A 20,003-nucleotide genomic window follows, 5' to 3' on the forward strand; every position below is an offset into this window, starting at 1 on the left:
TTCTTCATTAGGAGAGTGATGAGGCACAGGAACAGGTTGCCCAGACATGTTGTTCAAGCCCAGATTGAATGGGGCTTTGTGTAACCTGGATTAGTGGAAGGTGAACCTGCACATTGCAAGGGGAGGAGCTGGTCAGCATGACCTCTAAATATCCATTTCAATGCAAATCATTAGTCGATTCTCTGATTATCTGATATATTTACAATGAAAATTTAGCAAATACAATTAATGGTTATCTTGCAATTTTGTCTAAGAATATATAGTATTTAATTTATTTAACCCACTGGGGAACTTTCTACATAGAAAGGATCTGTGAATCCATAGAAAGGATCTGAGATCTGTGAACTTTTGCCATTATTTCCCTCATATATAAAATACCATTTTATTATTATTTGTAATAAAGTAAATTTGGCACTAAAGAAAGAGGAAGGACATTGAGAAAAATATAATGTTGCCAACAATTTAGTTGGTAGCTTAAAATAGTTAGTATTCAGACAATGGAAGTTTATGTTCAAAAACATATTAATATACCTATAGGAGAACTTTCAACTTCTATACAATACTCCTTTATCACCACCACTGAATGAGAAAAAAACAACAACAACAACAAAAACTGTCTATAAATTATCACTAGCCTAGTTTTTGTTAAAATTACTTATTCTGAATTCCCATTTGAACTGATTTTTTTTTTTCAGATATTTATCTCTCTATGTTCTCTTTCTCTCAAATAACACACTTTTATTTCTCATTTGATATTTTATTTTCCCGTCAGATTGAAAATATTTTTTCCTAGCCATCTACAATAGTGCAGAGTGAAGCTCACATTCAACTATTTCAATAAAATCAAAAATTTGATGATTTTGGTTGAATTTTTGGGACTGTGTTACAAGATGCATTTTTTTTCTTTCTAGCAAGGTAAAATTATCTGCAAGCAGAAGTAACCAGGTTGTGAAAGTCACAGCTTGCTAACTTAAGTTTTACGTGAAAATAAAGCTATGCTAAGGTTTAACATGTTACCATATTGGTAAAAAAAAAAAAAAAAAAAAAAAAGGAAAAAATACAGTGGAAGAAATTAAAGTCATAAAAGTTTCAAATTTAGATAAGTATTGTAGGAAAAAATAATCTTTTTTTAACATCATATGTGCTAAGGTAGAGTCTATACACACAAAAATTAATACATGAATTTGCAATGCCATACCATAACAAACAGTAACATTGTGTGAAGTATTAAAAAAATAGACTGGGTGAAAATTGAATCATAGGATCAAAGAAACATAGAACCCCTAGATTTAGAAGGTACCTTTAAAGTCATCTAGTCAAACTCCTCTGCAGTGAACAGGGACATCCAACAATAGATCAGACTGCCCAGGGCCTGATTCAGTCTTGCCTTGAAAGTCTCCAGGGAACTGGGCATCCACCACATCTCTGGGTAACCTATTCAAGTTCCTCAGTACCCTCACTGTAAAAGATTTTTTCATTATATCTAACCTAAATCTACCATCTTTTAGTTTGAAACCATTTCCTCTTGTCCTAACACCACAGATCCTGCTAAAGAGTCTATCCCCTTCATTCCTGTAGAAGGGATATTGAAAGGATACCAAATTTTCATTAATAGGCAGAATTTTTCACTCTTTTTTTTTTTTTTTTTTTCCAAACATGCTAATAAATCACAATTAAGTTCAATGAGCAGTGATTACAGGAAAACATCCTTCTCAGTGAATTGCTGTTGATTATTTTTGCTGCAGTAGATAAGAAAAAAATTTTCTAAGAAGCTATTAAGTCATGCATCTTGGCATTTAATGAGCACTAGGTACTCCACAAAAATCAGGTCTTAACCTCCATTGTAAATAGTGCAGTCTTATTTCTTAAAGAAAGAAAACCAAGAGTGCACTAAAGCACTCTGGTTGGAAGTATGTGGCAAATTTACTTCTATCTGGAAAATGTAGGTTTTTCTATGCTTGAAAGGAGAGTTACTATGCATTTAAAACTATTGATGGCAGAATAGGAAGGACAAAAGAATGAGATAAGTACGTTCTCCTAAGAACTGAAAGAAGCTCTTAGATCTCATGACTGCCAGGAAGTTACCAAAGAGCTATAATGCACTTCTAAATACTGAGAAGAACTTGTTTGGTTATAAAATTGGACATTAAAGATTACCATTTTTAAAATAAATGCTACTCTATAGTAACAGAAATATTTAAAAAATCTAAAAACTCTAAACCAAAATATTCTAAAATTTTCTGACATTTAGGGGAAAAAAAATCCTGATGCTTTGATTTATTTTGCAGACTAGGCAATATCAATTGTACATTGACAAGCATTTTATGATAAACTGCGCTGCACATTGAAATTGAGCAGGACTTAAAACCGGAGAAGTGAAATAACTAGATTCAGAGTGCAGAAAATGTAAAGGAATGTAATCACAGGTGTTTTTTTTTTTTTTTGTGGAAACATAAGTCAATGTGTAATTATTTACCCAATTTCAATTAATAATTTAATAGAAATAGCTCAAATCAACTCAGCAAGGACAAATCAGAACTTTCATCCTTCTCAAGCTGTTTTACATATGTTTGCATTTATCCTGCAACACTGATACTTTACGACCAATTCAAAACAAGAAATTTCTAATAGAAGATTGCAGGAAATTTCATGTAAAGGCTGATGGCCAAAAGCAATACTTTTGTTTCACACCAATTCAAAGCTTGTTTCTAATCTCTCAATAAACTTGACTTTGACTAATTCTGATATGGATTAAAAAAGCACTTCAAAAACTAAATTGCAAATTGTTTTATAAACAATTTCCATTATAGTCCTTAGAGTTTATTGGACTTTGAGTGCAAAAGGGAATTAACTTTATCTTTTGGAATGTGAAATATATTTGGCTTGCATTCATTTTGAAGCTCTAATAAACTTTTTTGTTTCTGAATCTCTTCCAAAACGTTGAAGATGTCTAACTGTGTCGGTCTTGAAAATATTTTTGAATTGACATCCAAATGATGTGGATCCAAGTTAGATCTCAGACCTTTTTTACAATGGGGCAAATCTACAGATATTAAATAGAACTGTTGAAGAATATACGTAAACAAGCACATTATTAGTCTCTCCATAGACTCATTTAATGGAACTGAATCATGCCATGCTGAAAAAATATTACAGAATATTGATCACTAGAGAGAAAATATGAAAAATTTTGTCTCTCTATATTACTGGCAGCTTTACAGATTTTACCAGTTTATATTTCTAAGGAGAGAACTCTCAACAATTTTTTTATCAATTCATGAATGTGCTCAATATTTACATAATGATCTCTTTCCAAAGATGAAAGAATGCATGAACAGTAAATAAATTGTGACCTTCCTTCAAAACAACTTTACTTGTAAAGATGGATCATGTAGGGTGATGCTTGGCTGCACCCAATTCATCAGTATTTATTAAGCTGACAGAAAGTCAATTTTCCCTTACTTTGTTTTGTACCACAAAAGATCAGTGAGATATATGGATATATGCCAGGATTAAAAAAGGGGTAGAGGGTGGAAAAGAATAAAGGAATAAAGACTTAGAAGGACTTTCAAGCTATGCTTTCTGTAAATGTACTTGTATATTTCAATAGTTAAAAGTCTTCATAGACTTTAATGAATAAGCTGAAATATATATATATATATTTAGCATGCACTGGTTTAGAAGGAATTCACTAATTTCCAAGGTCAACGACTAGCTAAAGTCAATAATTTCAAGTGTCTTCAATAGACAAAATTGCCTAACAGGAGCATGATGTCTTTGACCCTTGAAGCTGTACTGAGAGAATGTGAGTTGAACAGTCACTACAAAACAAGCATTTAGTAATTACTGATAAAGGCCAGATAAGGTCATTTGTCATGCCAGTAAGTTACTGGATATTTACAAGGGTATATGAAATAAATGACATTTGAGAGAAAAAAAATACCACGGAAAAAGTTCTAAAGATGGCAAAAAAATTACATATTAAAGTGCTAAGAAAGACAACCAAGAAATGTAGAAAACAGGACCTTAAGTAGTATGAAAAATTAAAAATACCATATAGATTGGGACAAAGATTTATCTATCCTATTTTTTACTATGCTGATATTAATGTCAGTATAAACTGAGTATATTTACAGTGATTTTAACTAAGCAAACACATGGTGCAAAAAGAAGCTGTTATATGATATGGTCATCTAGTTATGTAGTGTATTATATTAATTGCTTCATGACTTGTGAAGGCACTATAGAAGTGATAGAAAGAGTCAAGAACTGAAATCCAGATCCCACTGTAACTGATCTTAAACTATTATCTGAAACTAATTCTCTACGTCTGTTCCTAAATACTAATGTTTTCACAACTCAACCATTTTGGAGTTGTTTGTTTCTAATGCAGAGCAGAGTACAACAAGCAGTTCACAGAGATTCTGAGAACTGAGCTTTTCCATATGGTAACATTAATGCACAACCTAAATGCACCTTCGCAGACGGTGATCTTCCAGAGGATCACAAAATTCCTTACATTGGAGGGAAAGAGAAGTCTTTTCCAATTCACTGCATTTAAACACTCCGTAAATCTTTTCTGTTTACAGAACACAGTTGAGTTTGAGCTAATGTGATAAACGCTGTCCCAAATATGCTATTTCATAACTACTACTTAAAGAACCACAGTTTCAAGACTGTTTTCTTTTTTGTATGTGTGTGCGCCCCCTTACAGATATTAAAGATATATTCATATGCAATAATTAACACGTGTAGGCAAAAATGACGTGACAATGTCAGAAACTGCAGATTGAACAATGCAGGATGTATTAAAAGAACTGAATTATAAGAATTCCAGTGAGCTTGACAGTACTTATCTTGCAAAGATTCAAGTGGGAAGTAAAAAATCTTCTGGCCTTTATATCACTTACAGAGAAGGACCAAACTGTGGTATTTTTTGAAAATAAACATTTCTTCGTTGTTGATGCAGAGTCATAAAGTTGCATTAGGATTGAGATTTACTAGAAGATGAAAGTCTAAAGGAGGATTAGAAAAAAAAAAAGTTCTGATACAGTTTTCATGAAAGAGAGATTAAGGTAGAAGTGCCATAATAGACGCAATTCACCTTTACTTTAAGAAAATCTTTTGTCATGTGTCCAATATAAATCAAAAAAGGCAAAAGTTTAATGAAGCATTGCCAGTTCTTTGATTTAAATACAGAAGTGTTTGATGCGAACCCTGGAGAAATACAGGGAAATCTTTTCACATTAAAATGAATATAAATAATAATAATTCTTTGTAAGCTAGATAAAAGTAAACATGATGGTTATAGCAATTAACTGCTCTAGTTCCCTATTTTATTCTGAAAATAGGGGTAGAAATGAGCACATGAAACACTTTAACATTTCTTTATGTTTTCTCTTCTGTGTGTTACAATAAGGTTGGGTTCCAGATGTATGCAAAACTTTGCCAATAGGAAAGTGTTTGGTTAAATTTCCCAACAATCATTCTTAGGAAGGAAGATATTTATTTTTCTTATTAAATGACCTTGATACAAGAATCAGGAATGTACTCATGAAATCTGCTGATGACATTCTTCTCATCAGTAAAGATGAGGTTTGGAATTTCTCACAAGAATAACTGGATGTTTCTTGTGACTGAATAACAGTAATTAGATGAAAACTAACAATAGTATAGACTGGCTGAAATACTCCAGGACTGAAAAGAAACAAGAAAAGAAACAATAAATATCTTAATTAATTACAAGATGACTATGAACCACCAACATAAGACAGTAGTGGAAAATAGCAAGCATTACTCTGGATGTACCACATGAAGTATTTTTAGCACAGTTCTACAGGGCTCTTGTAAAGCCATGTTCGGAAATTTAAAAGTTAGACATTGTAAAGACCTAGTAGAGAAAAGGTGCTTCATTGAGGAGAGAATAAAATAATTTATCTTACATTATCTAAAGAGTTTGACCTCTCTAGTCAGATAAAACTCAGGCTTGAATAAAATATTATTTTCTGTTATTTTCTATACATATGGGAACTGCTGAATCACAGCCTGAACCTCTGACTAATCACCTGAGCCAAGCAATGAGTCAGGCATAGGAGCATAGGGGAAGGCAATTTACCTGTGTGACTGGAAGGGATGGAGCCTGACTCCACCTCTCCTAGACCCCATTCAAAGGCCGACTGCCACTACAGAATGATTTCTCTGGAGATTGCTCCTCTTTGAGTCTTTTTCTGTGAGCCCAGGATATGGGTAAGCATTTCCATTCCTTTCCAATGTGATAATCTTTCCAACTCTATGCTCTCTAAATGCAAGCCTAACTTCTCTGTATACTTGTTGATTATACATCAATTTATATGTTGATTGTATGCTATAAATATATCTAGTGGATAAAAAGAATATATCTAATGGCAAAGTCTAATTAAGCTGAAAAAATAATTTGTCTTATAAGGACAGATGATTAGCAACTAACCATAATCTGGTAACCAGTGATTTCTAGCAGTGAAATAAATAAATAAATAAATAAACCCACCACCTTCTCATGTAGATGCTGGTTGCAAGCTTGCATTACAAAATCAATACATCATGAGTGGAATTTATAGTATTCCTGCAGCCTGGAGCTAATCCTAGTGTCCTGAGCTGACTGCCTGCCCTATGCATTTGGAAACAAGTGGACAGAATGGTTCTGATCCCAGCAGGTAAGGCACATCTCACCTGCACACACTGAAACTCTTTCTCCCAGAAATACCTCCATGTAGGTAGTCTACACAGACTTACCCTAAGTCTAGACTAACACTCGAATCTTACTTGGGCATTGCTTGCATCAGAACAGGGGTGGCCAGCAGGGACAGGGAGGTGATTGTCCCCCTCTACTCTGCTCATGTGAGGCCCCATCTGGAGCACTGTGTCCGGGTCTGGAGCCCCCAGTACAAGAAAGTCAGAGAGCTGTTGGAGAGGATGCAGAGGAGAGCCACAAAGGCCACAAAGATGATGAGGGGACTGGAGCACCTCCCCTATGAAGACAGGCTGAGGGAGCTGCACTTGTTCAGCCTGGAGAAAAGAAGGCTGCGGGGTGATCTCATTGCAACCTTTCAATACCTAAAAGGTGCCTACAAAGAGGAGGGGAATCAACTCTTTGAAAGGGTAGACAACAGCAGGACAAGGGGAAATGGTTTTAAGTTGAGGGAGGGAAGATTTAGGTTGGATGTCAGGGGGAAGTTCTTTACAGAGAGAGTGGAGAGGTGCTGGAACAGGCTGCCTAGAGAGGTTGTGGACACCCCATCCCTAGAGATGTTCAAGGCCAGATTGAATGGGGCCCTGACTAGCCTGACCTAGTATTAAATGTGGAAGTTAGTGGCCCTGCATATGGCGTGGGGTTGGAGATTCGTGATTCTTGAGGTCCCTTCCATCCCTGGCCATTCTGTGATTGTCTTAGGCCGATGTCCCATCCTACAATGTAATATCTTGCCCTGGACTGAATTTTGATTAAATTTAGTGCACTAACGTAAAGATTATGAGTAGAGACTGTGAAGGTTTGTAGGTAACAATGTCCAACCTGCAGGCCTTCACTGATGGCAATGTGGACACACCCTGCCCCACTTAGTAAAGTTGGCTCTTCCCTATGGAGTGGCCCTATGCTCACATCACTCAGCAACAACCAAACTATCAATGAGCTTTAATAATGCTGTGGCAACTGAAATCTGGACACAGGGAGGGCAGTGCTGTGCAGTGCTGACTCAAGAGATAGCAAATAATTGTATGTATTTTGATATATTGGCTAAGCACGGGACTTTGAACAGTGAAGAATTCACTGCCATCCTTTCCACTTTGATAAAGGAATTTGAGAATAGGTTTCAAGATTGCAAAAAAAAAGTCATCAATTTATGATTGTGACACCATTTTCAATTAATATAAGTACTTAAACAGTAAATTTTCAAATGGAATGTATAGAGTTACAATCATATTCAACTCAAAGATTTGATCATGCCTCTTTACCAGACTTTCATAGGACTTCTGTGCCAGAGTGAAATAGCTTTCACAACCACGCCTTATTCATATCATTGCTTCTTGGAAGTATGCATATTTGTGACAAATTGTCAAGGATAAAGTACAGGAAGAATAAAATTTTGTCAAAAATCTCTGATGAACCCTTTGAGAGCTCACTGAGAATTGGAATCACTGCCATTGAACTAGACTGATGCTTTAGCTTCACAAAAGCAAAGTGAAATATCCCACTAGTTCTATGTTTTTTTCCTCTCTTTTTTAAAATTTCGAGGAAAATATTAAACATTAAAATGTTTTGTTCCTTATATATTAAAAATACTGTATATTTAATGATAGCTGCTTCAAAAGTAATGCTTCCTATTTTATTATGTTGGCCCACAGTGTCAGAGGTGTATGTTAGTGGTATGGCACTAGGGGGCTAAACATTGAATTTCTATTGAATTCCTCCATGTGGAAACAAAGGCATGCATTTACATTCATTAACACTTGCTGAATGTTTCCAGAGACCAAGTAGAGGTGAGGAGACGGAAAATCTATTCCAGGTAGTCTACATCATTTGAAAACCATTCTGGATGAAATAATTCATATGTATTATAAATGTTATAAATACTTACAGATATGTATTTGCATGTATTTGTATACGCACTGTATACAAACATCACCTTCGACATAAAATTTTCACATCTTTAATTAAAGGGTAAAACATTACTCTTCCTTTTTTTTTTTTTTTCTCCTTTGAAAAGACTGCAGTAGTCCACAGAGATATCATTTTTTTTAGCTATACAAGTATCTAGAAAAGAAAATTCTGTTATATTGCTTCCAAATGAACCCACAGGATGGTGAACTAGCGTTATACCACTGCAGGTTTCCTGAATGCATTATGTTGTGATAGAATAAGGGGAAACGGTTGCAAACTAAAAGAGGGTAAATTTAGGTTAAATTTACGGAAAAAGTCTTTTACACTGAGAGTGGTGAGACACTGGAACACGTTGCCTAGAGAGGTAGTGGATGGTCTGTTCATGGAGACATTCAAGGTCAGGTTGGACAGGGCTCTGAGAAACCTGATCCACCTGTGGATGTCCCTGTTCATTACAGAGGAGTTGGACTAGATGGCGTGTAAAGGTTCCTTCCAACTCCGAGGATTCTCTGACTATATGATTATACCTCTGGAATTTCTTTAGTTAGTTAAAATAATGTGAAGCAAACAATTTCATACTTGGTTATATAAATTTACCATGATTGTCCCTACTTCTAGGATCTCTTTGGCATAGTAAAAAAGCAGCGCTTTGAAATTGCTTTCCAGCATTTTTGAAGTGGTGTTTATCCATACAGATAATTTAGATCAGCAAAAGCTTCCAGACTGAATGAAAAACCTTTCAGTCAGTGATAAATTCAGCAGAGTAGTTGCTATTCTGCACAATAATAGTACTTTATTTATTTTTGCTCACAGAATATAATATTATTACAAATAAGTGCTATCCATTGTAGAAAAAGCAATATTATTAAGCTAACTTTCAGAAATGTAAATGCTTCTAGCTGTTAATCCAATGAGACACATTTTAGAGGTGTGAATAATCACCACAGATTTCACCTATCTGTGAATACATAATGAAACATCTGAGACTTATTTCGAAGCATATCAACTTCTGTCAAGGGATTTTCATTACATCAAACACTGATTATGCTAAATTTAAGGTTATCATGTAATGGATAAGTCCAAAGAGCTGATAGGCATCATTTAAAATGTATCTTTTCAGAGTGTGCAAAAATACTACTAGTGAGAAACAGGAAGTGAAAATTGTTAATTTGCATAATATATTTGGATAAAGTTTTTGTGCTGTTTGCAAATCTAACTTTGGTGACTGGGAAAGAATGAAAAATAGGCATACAGAGGTAATTATAATTATCCTGCTTGTGTTCTTTACTAACAAAGAAGTCCTGGTAACAACAGGGAAGAATTTGTGATGCTTTCTGTATCTTCAAAAAGAGAGTGGTGAAGGGGTAAGAACTGATGTATGCACATGTGTACACTGATACAGGGGAATGCTCCCTTTTAAAGAGAATTCTTCATTTGCTTATGGAAATCTATTACAGACATAAACAAATGCTATCATACTATTGTGTCCATGGCTGGAGTTGTCCCTTAAGCATATATATATATTTATGCATTTATATATGTATATACATGTATACGTGTGTGTATATTAATGTGTGTGTGTATATTTGTGTGTGTGTGCATATTTCTGCTTTCAAAATAATCTTGTTATATTCACTTATATGACTTCAGAAATGTGAAAAAGAGTAATTATTCTGGTTTATTTTTACCTAATTACTGCTGAAATCAATAAGAATGGAAGCAAATTTTCAGTACTTCCCTATGCTACACATGTGAATCCATCTTTTTATTTTTACATTACTCATATTGCTTCACTGTTACATTCAGTATAAATGAAAAACCCTGAGTACACAGAAATCTTTCTCAATATTTCATTATTGTCCAGAGAACCTCCTTTTTACCAAAGCAATAAATGTTCTGGAAAAAAATAGAAAGATTCTTCAGCTTGTAGGAGGATCCTGTGATAAGGTAATTTCTCACAGGTCTGAGACTCTCTTCTTTCACCAGTTTCAGCAGCAGCTAAGAACATTATATTTGCAGGAGTCATTGACTTTTCAACACAGTGTTGTGCTCCAAGTAGTCTTACAACACTCACTACTGTCAAGAAAAAAATGAGGTGTTCAAAATAAGTCTATAATGCATTTATTATCATGTCAAGCTCATATATTTTTATATGAAATAAGGTAATTATTTTCTGCCCTTGTCACTATCCTGATAAACAACCATATCATCACTTTGTAACTATATAGGGTTATATATACTGTATATATATATGGAACTAGTTTATTTTTTAGTACTAGTTACTCTTACAATACAGCTCATTTGTCAAGGTTAAATTCAAAAATAACTCAGAGGAATACAAGGCCTATAGCTGTAGAGTTGCATGTCTCAGATGAGTACTCAGCTGCAGTGGTAATGAAGGAAATTTTACAACTTCCAGGGAGTATTCATCTGATCAGGCTAATTTGGATCTACTTGAAAGTTCCTTTCACAGACAATGGAGAGAAATAAGCTCATCTAGGAGATGAATCACCTCAGTGCAGAGGACTCACTTAAATTAACAGTACATGGCTAAGCGACATTTGACATGATCTAAGATATCCCACCTGGCCTACTGCTGTTTCAGAAGGGAAAAACACATCTCAGATCATTTAATGTCTTCTTTTCTTTTATTATTTTCCAAATGTAAAAAAAAAAACAGTTTAAAACATCTAGCTGATCCCATGTTTATCTTAGAGCATTTCATATGGCATTTAGGTAACTGAGTTTTGCACTACAGTCAACTATGGAATGAAATATGTCCTAGGAATTCCTGCTGCTGCTTCTTTTTTTTTTTTTTTTTCTTTTTTTTTTTAATCAGAGGTAGTCAAGGATAATTAGATCAGATAAAGATGCCTACATTTAAGTGAGATGAATACCCCTCTAAATATTAGGTAGATACTGCTTTGAAAAATATTGACCAGAGAAGGTGCAGGAACATTTCTGTTAATACTCCTGGTGCCTTGCTGCTTCCACACCAGGGTAGCTACAGAAACTACAGAACTTCCAAGTCTTTATATCAGGGAAATCATGGACCGTCTGAAAAACAAAACAAAACAAACAAACAAACAAAAAAACTGGCTGGTGGGCTATTTGCCCTTGTTATAGTATATTATCATGACAATATTTTAAGATAGGTAATTACTCCAAATTGTTCTCCCTTAAGGAAAGTTATTATTAAGCAAACTAGATTTGTAAGTAAGTAACAACGGAGAAAGCAATAACCAACAATAAGAAAGCTATAAACATATCAGTCAGTATCTTTTTCTTTCTCACCCCTCCCTTAGTTGTTTATTTTCAATTTAATTGTGGATCAGGGGCAAATGCTTCTCACTGTTGCTTTCAATCAATAATGTATTCTGATGAAATTCTGTTGATCTAATAAGATTGTCTGTCTAGATGACAACAAACAAAATAGATAATAATAATAAAAAAGAAAATTTATCAAACAGCATTACTTGAGTGCAGCTAATTGTGGTGCCTACAGATAATGGAGGTATTTGGGGTTTTCTACTTTTTTTTTAAGACTATATAGAAAAATATAAAGAGCGTTTGGTGCTTTGAAAGACGTTTGAAAGTGACCTTGAGCAGTATGATTATCAAATCTGCTTGTGCAACTCACATGCACACTTCAGAAACTGAAGCATGAGATTTGAGCACTATAATCATAAAATCATAGAAAGCTTTTCACTGGAAAGGATTTTAAAGATCACCTAGTTCCAATCCTCCTGCTATAGGCAAGGACACTTTCCACTAGATCAGGTTGCTTAAAAGCCCATGCTTACAAGCCCATCCAATCTGGACTTGAACAGTTCCAGGAATGATGTATCAAAGCTTTACTGGGCAATCTGTTCTAGTACTTCATCACCCTCAACACAAATGATTTCTTATATCTAATCTAAACCAATCCTTTTTAGTTTAAAACAATTACCCTTGTCCTATCACTACACTCCCTTTTTCACTCATTCTTTTCAGCCCCCTTTAAGTAGTGAAAAACTGCTTATAAGATCTCTCCAGAGCTTTCCATTCTCTAGGCTAAACAACTTCAACTTTCTCAGGCTTTTTTCATAGCAGAATTGCTCTGATACTCTGATTATCTTTTAGATCTCCAGACCCACTCTAACAGGTTCGTGTCTTAAGCTGGTGCCCCCAATACTAGATGCAATACTCCAAATAGAATCTCAAAAGGTCAGAGTTGAAGGGGAAAATTACCTCCCTTAACCTGCTAGGTATTCTCTTTTTTTGATCCAGCCCAAAACACAGACATCTTTCTGGACTGCAAAAGCATATTGAGCTTTTCATCCACTAGTACTCTCAAGTCTTTCTCTGAAGGACTGCTCTCAATCCAGTCATCACTCAGCCTATATTGATGCGTAATATTGCCCTGACCAAGGTGCAAGAATGTGCATTTGGCCTTGCTGAACTATTGTTTGCACAGGTCCGTCGCTCAAGCCAGTAAAGTGGTCCCTCTGGATGGCAGTTCTTCCCTCCAATGTGTCAACCACTTCTCTCAGGTTCATATCATCCACAGACTTGCTCAATTCTGTTGCTAATGATATGGAATAAGCAAATTTTTACATTTATATGTCTAAACGTACAATCTACAAATAAAATTCATTTCATAATTTCCTCTAATAAATCAATAATGCATTATTGTAGTAGGATTCACTCAACAATTAAATTGCCTCAAGGCAATTAAATGCCTTCTGAGTCAGTACCTTAGAGGGTAATACTTCCACTAACAAAATGTCAACAGTTTACAGGCTGGTTCAGCCCAGTTCCTTGACTAGCAGGGCAGAGGGATCCGTGGATCCGTGCCTCCAGAAAACGGAAACAGGGGACCCCAAAATAATTGAAAACAGCAGCAACGATCTGAGGTGAAACAAACTAATTTACTAAATATATATTAGCAAAATATAATGAGAGAGAGAGTGTTTGTTGCAAGGTGGATAGGCCTCACCACAATGCTGAGATGAGAAGTGCAGTCCAGTTGAGCTGATGAAGAAAAGCAGATGGAGAAGAGCAGACAGAGGAGTGCAGGCAAAGAAGAGCAGGTGAAGAAGAGAACATCAGGAGTTATATCTCCTCGCTGACTGCAAAGCCCCCTGGGGAATGTAGTTCTCCTCCGGACAGGCACCGGAACTTGAGCATCAATAGTCAAACCCCCAGTGCATTATGTGATGTTATGATGTGGAATACTGATAACCAAAAAAATCATAAAACCATGACACACAAAAAACCAAGGGGATGAGAAGATTAAATCTGTTGGCAGCCAACAATACTAGGGATTATAAAGATCATAGATTTTAAGGACAAAAAAATAATAATCAGGAGTTCATAAGTAAAAATAAATCACAATATTTAGAGGGAAAAAAAAAATATATATATAAACCTTCACAGAAATACTCAGATGTACCAAACAAACAAACAAAAAAATCCTCTTTCCTTACTTTCAGTACAATTTTGATGTGTAAAAAAAAAAAAAAAAAAAAAAAAAAATCACAATATAGCGTCTGCTGAGAAAAAATCAGAATGATCAGAATGATGAGATATAGTGTGGATCACAGATTATTGCACTTTAATTTAAAAATGAGCTTAGACATCTGTGAAATTAAAACCCCAGGGTTGACAATTTATGTGACACAGTGTTGAGAAAGAAACAAAGCTTTGAGATGCAAATACCAGCTTTACCTTGCATCAGAGCAGGTAACCTTGCAAGCAACCTTCACACAGACCAATCTCTGCTCTGACTGATGTCTCCCATATGTATCTATTTCTCCTCTCTGTTTTCCAATCAAGTTGACAGTAATTCCCAGTTCATTTTCTAAAGAGACTGATAAAAGCCAGGCTGGACCTGTACCTATTATTAACCTCTTTTGTACTGTTATTACTTATTTTTCTCCTTTGAGATAAGCAGTTACATTGCACTTGATGATCTTTGCCTGTGATGTGTTATTACATAAAAATGGTACTGCAAATGTCAGCCTATTACTGGGTCATTAAAGTCAGGTCATGATATTTGAAAATTTGATGTTCTTAACCTTTTCAGGAGTTAACCAACATATATTATGGTCTTATTTGTCTTTGTTGTTTTTGTCATTGTTTTTGCTGTTGTTGCTGTTGCTTACACTAACTATTCATATCTACAAGGGAATATAGTACACTAAAAAAAAGAAGGCATGAAATTTAATTGATTTATACAAATTATTGAATAAACTATGATTTCACCATTAACAACATTTGCATAATTACTTGCATGGGCCAATTTCAGACTCATTCCCTACTATTTTGAGGGTGTAACTTGAACTCTATACACACATACAACTATCCAAATCTCTTCCATTTACACTACGCAAATGTAAACATCATTATTTTGTTATGAGTAGAATAATAGAATCCTTAGAGTTGGAAGGCCCCCTTAAAGGGCATCTAGTCTAACTCTCCTGCTATGAGTAGGGATATTCAAAACTAGATCAGGTTGCTCAGAGCCTGGTCTAGCCTTACCTTGAAAGTCTCCAGTGGCAGGGCACTAATCACAGCACTGGTCAACCTGTTCCAGTGCCTCACCACCCTCATTGTAAAAGACCTTGTCCTTATATCTAACTTAAATTTACCCTCTTTTCATTTGAAAACATTTCCCCCTTTTCTACCACAGCAGACCCTGCTAACGAGTCTGTCTCCTTTCCTGTGGCTCCCCTTTAGATGTTAAAAGGCCAATAATCAGGTCACAACAGCCTTCTCTTCTCTAGGTTGAACAGCCTCAGCTCTCTCATTTTGTCCTTGTAGGAGAAGTGTTCCATCTCTTGGGTCATTTTTGTGGGCCATCTCTTGATGAGCTCCAACAAGTCTATGTCTCTCCTGTGCTGAGTACTTCACATGTGGATGCAGTACTCCTGGTGAGGCCTCACCATCTACCAGAATAGATCAGCAGAATCACCTCCCTTGACCTGCTGGCCACATTTCTTTTGATGCAGCCCAGGATTTGGTTGTCTTTCTGGGTTGCAAGGGCACGTCGCTTGTTCACGTCCAGCTTCCCATCCACTGGTATCCCCAAGTTCTTTTTGGCAGGGCTGGGCTAACCCTTTTATCCCTCAGCCTGTATGGTAGTGGATGTTGCCTCAACCCAGATGAAAGACCTCACACAATTTGTTGAACCTCATGAGATTCTCCTGCATCCACTACTCAAGTCTGTCTAGGTCTCTCTGGGTGGCATCTCATTCCTCTGGTGTGTCCATCTCACCAGACAGCTTGGTGTCATCCACAAATTTGCCAAAGGTGCACTTGACTACACTGTCAATGTCAGTGATGAAGATATTAAAGAGTAACAGTCCCAGCATTGACCTCTGGAGGACACCTCTCATCACTGATCCCTATCCAGACATTGAGCCACTGACCACCACTCTCTGGACTCTATTCTGCAGCCAGTTCCTTGACCACTGAACATTCCACACATCAAAGCCATATCTTTTCCACTTGGAAAGGAGGTTGTTTTGAGGTACCATGTCAAAAGCCTTACTGATGTTGAGATAGGTGACATCAGTGAGTATTCCATGGCCCACTGATGCAATCGCTACCTCATAAAAGGTCACTATTTTTGTCAAGCAGGAGGCAAACAGAGATTTCCTGCCTATCAGTAGCAGTACATCTTTATATTTGTCACAAAACACTGCTGAAGAAAATTAAGCTAAGCAGAAAATAATTGTCATTTTCAGTCACAATTGCAAATATTCAATAATATGCATATATGAAAATGAACTGGCAAAATATTTTGGAGATATGAATTAAAACTACAAATCTCAGCTAATATCTGAAATTTATCACATGTCCGAGAGGCATGATAAGATGCCAGAAACTGTGCTATTTTCTTGTACTACTGCAATCCCAAAAGAGAAATATCTCAAAAGTTTATTATTATTTGCAAGACAAGTGTTTGCATCACCTTTTGCCAGCAGCTGGAAAAAAAAAACAAGCAAAGAGGTAGAGTTGAACTGTTTGCCATGTTTGACTTGAAATGGTACCAAAAGCTTCTGAGAAGCCATTCAGAATGAAGTTTAAGAAGAACCTAGACTCCATCTTCTGCTTGGATAGTCAGATTCGCTAAATAATTCAATCCAAGAATATAGATATACTTTTAAGTTCTCAAATTTCCTTTATGCCTATGGTTTCTGTAGACAACATTTTAATATACGTTATTAAGTGTCTTCTTTAAGGTATCTATTTGAAACTGATATGTAAACAATCTACAGAGAATAACTTTCCTAATTGTATTCCTGGCTCATGTCCAGCTTCCCATCCACCAGCATCCCCTAGTTCTTTTCGGCAGGGCTGCACTGAGTCTTTTCATCCTCCAGCCTGTATTAGTAGTGCATGTTGCCTCAGATTGTTTGTATTTTTGAAAACACGTTGCTTTATTCTTTAGTTCAATGCACTTGATGATTTTCATCATTAAGAAATATTCCATGAGAACCTTCATTAGTTGCTGCTAAAATATTTTTTGGAAATTACTGAAGAACCATATGTATACTATTGAAATACATTTTAAAAAATGGTTTTATTGACGTATTTCAATGGTATGATGATCTCTAAGAAGAGAATTGTCATTCTTCAACTGTAAGAAGACAGATTTTTTTTTTTTTTTCTGACGTATAATTATTCCTGAACAAATGCTCCTGAAATTTTGAAACAGCTCCTAAAGGAAAAATATACTTTTTTTTCAGGTACAGTATCCAAATATGTTTGAAACAAAAGGTTGACAAAGCCATGCAGAATGATTTGTGCATCTTTTTCACGCTACTGAAACATGGTCTCCATAGATGGAGCAATATGAAATGGCAGTTTTATGAACTAATATGAACTGCACAAGATTGCAATACTACTTTAGTAATCACTTTAATTTATGAGAAAAAAAGCGCAAAACTATTACAACTCTTAGGCAAAATAAGCTGTACTAATAGCACATAGTAGAGACTCTAGCAGTCGGGAAATCTGATCCCCAGTAGTGATTTAATATCTTCTTGAGAAATTAGATGAGTAGCATGTGATAAATTCTGGATATGAATACATTTATCAGAGACTTTCATGTTGTCACAATAAGGCCTTATCTTAGCCTCTGGATGTAAAGAATAAGCAGATTGACATTAGAGTGTCATTCACCTGATAAATCATGTAATTCTTCCTAGTAGTACTGATGTGGAGAAGTTTAATGTAAAATGCAAACAGTAAGGCTTTCAACAGAAGGCTGACTACACTTCATCTCATTTTTTTCTGAGCATTTTCTGTAAAAAGCTTCTTCTGCCTTTTATGACTGTGTTATTTTTGCCATTATTAGAAATCCAATGACAAACTGTGATGTTTTGGCAATTTTCTTTCTTTCAGAAAAAAATTATCTTTTTTGTGTTGGTCTTAGATCTGTGCTTTTTTTTTTTTTTAATGACCTTTACTAGGGCAAGAATGTATAACCTGCCTCACTTGAGAAGCAAATATCTCTTCAGAGTTTTGACCCTTCCATCAGGGAAATGTCCTGCCACACCTGAGAAAGAAACTGTTTAAATGAACTTTCTAATAACTTTTTACACAGTATCTAATTGTGAACTAGGCTAGTGGGAAGCCTCAGCAGGTGCTTCTCTATCAAAAATAATTTCACTGCATCTTCTGTATAATTGAATTGACAATGTTCTGCTGCATCATGATGTTCTCTTTCATTATAATGACAGCTGTGATATACTGCAAGTCATTTGCTTAAACAGGAAAAAAGTGGACAAAAAACGAGAAGAAAACTATCAATTTCTATTCAATTCAAACCATATTTCTTAAAACTAAGCACCTGGGGGGGGGGGGGGGGGGAAGGGGGCTGAAGCCAAGATAAGTGGAAAATAATAAGAAATAATATTTTTTTTTTTGTTATTCTATCTGCACTTAAAATATTATTATTGTTTGTGAGAACAGAAAAAAACACTAATGACTTAAAACTACGTCAGTTGCCATCAATGGAATGAGCTCTGAAGTTCTCCCTGCTAATGAAAATCTGTTTTTCTTTCACTTTTCTCATCAAAAATACCCATTTTAATACATTCAGTTAACATAAGCAGAAAATATCATCTGCGTGTCATACTGCAAAAGCAATTTGCAACCTTCTAGTAGTAGAAACATTGTAAGTAGCTTTTATACTCAGCTATAATGCACTGTGCTCAGTTTTCTAACAGGCAGAAATAGCCAACCTTAAATAGTACTACTGTGATTGTGATTTCTAAAATTGCATGCTACTTTCTATTTGTAAACATATGAGTATCAAGATACATATAGCCAATAAAACTTTTGGTCTATTGAGTAACTAATGCATTTATCATTATAAGTTCTAAAGAATTTCACCTCAGCTGTCAATTTTTTCCAAACACCTTTTAAAAGATAATCAGAACATATATTTTTGTGGCTACACTTTATGTTCCCAAAATATACTGCCTTTTCTCAAAGCCTTTTAGATACATACAGCTACTATTTTTCCCTAAACTATGCAGTAATTTTCAGAAAGAGAAAAAATGATGACTTAAGGAAAGATTTCTGTCTTTGAGGAAAGGTGGTCCCAAAAAAGATGTAAATAAGTAGTGTGCATCCTATATGAAGCTGTTCACATATGCATGGGAGCAGGAGATCTTTTATAGTTCATCTTATGAAAAACACACAGACCATATGAACTGCTCAGTTGTCAACAGAGTGCTCCCAGCTGTCAAGTGCTCCGCTTTCCGTCTACTGACAACTAAAAACAAAACAAAGCAAAACCCAATGCCTAAAAGGATATTAATGTCCCAAGGATAATTCAGCACATTTACTGTTTGTTCACTGCTTAGTGTAATTTTTTTTTTTTTTTTTTTTTTTTTTTAATTGACAAACAGAAGTAGACTTTAACATTTAGTCTACAATCCTGAGTTCAGTGACAAAGCCTGCGCCAAACTGGAATGGACTAAGATCTTGATCTCCACTGATTTTAATCAAAGTATATAAACTTAACTCATGTGTAGACACAAGAATGTTTAGAAACCTTCACTCCACCTCTCAGACAGTGAGGATGGTTTTATTCACAGAACCATAGAACCATAGAATGGCCAGGGTTGGAAGGGAGCTCAAGGATCATGAATCTCCAACCTCCCTGCCACATGCAGGGCCACCAACTTCCTCATTTAATGCTAGACCAGGCTGCCCAGGGCCCCATCCAATCTGGCCTCGAACACCTCCAGGGACGGGGCATCCACAACCTCTCTCGGCAGCCTGTTCCAGTACCTCTCCACTCTCTCTGTAAAGAACTTCCCCCTGACATCCAACCTAAATCATCCCTCCCTCAACTTAAAACCATTTC

Source organism: Phasianus colchicus, chromosome 1 (assembly GCF_987193195.1).
Source record: "Phasianus colchicus chromosome 1, bPhaCol1.hap1.1, whole genome shotgun sequence".
Taxonomy (NCBI): domain Eukaryota; kingdom Metazoa; phylum Chordata; class Aves; order Galliformes; family Phasianidae; genus Phasianus; species Phasianus colchicus.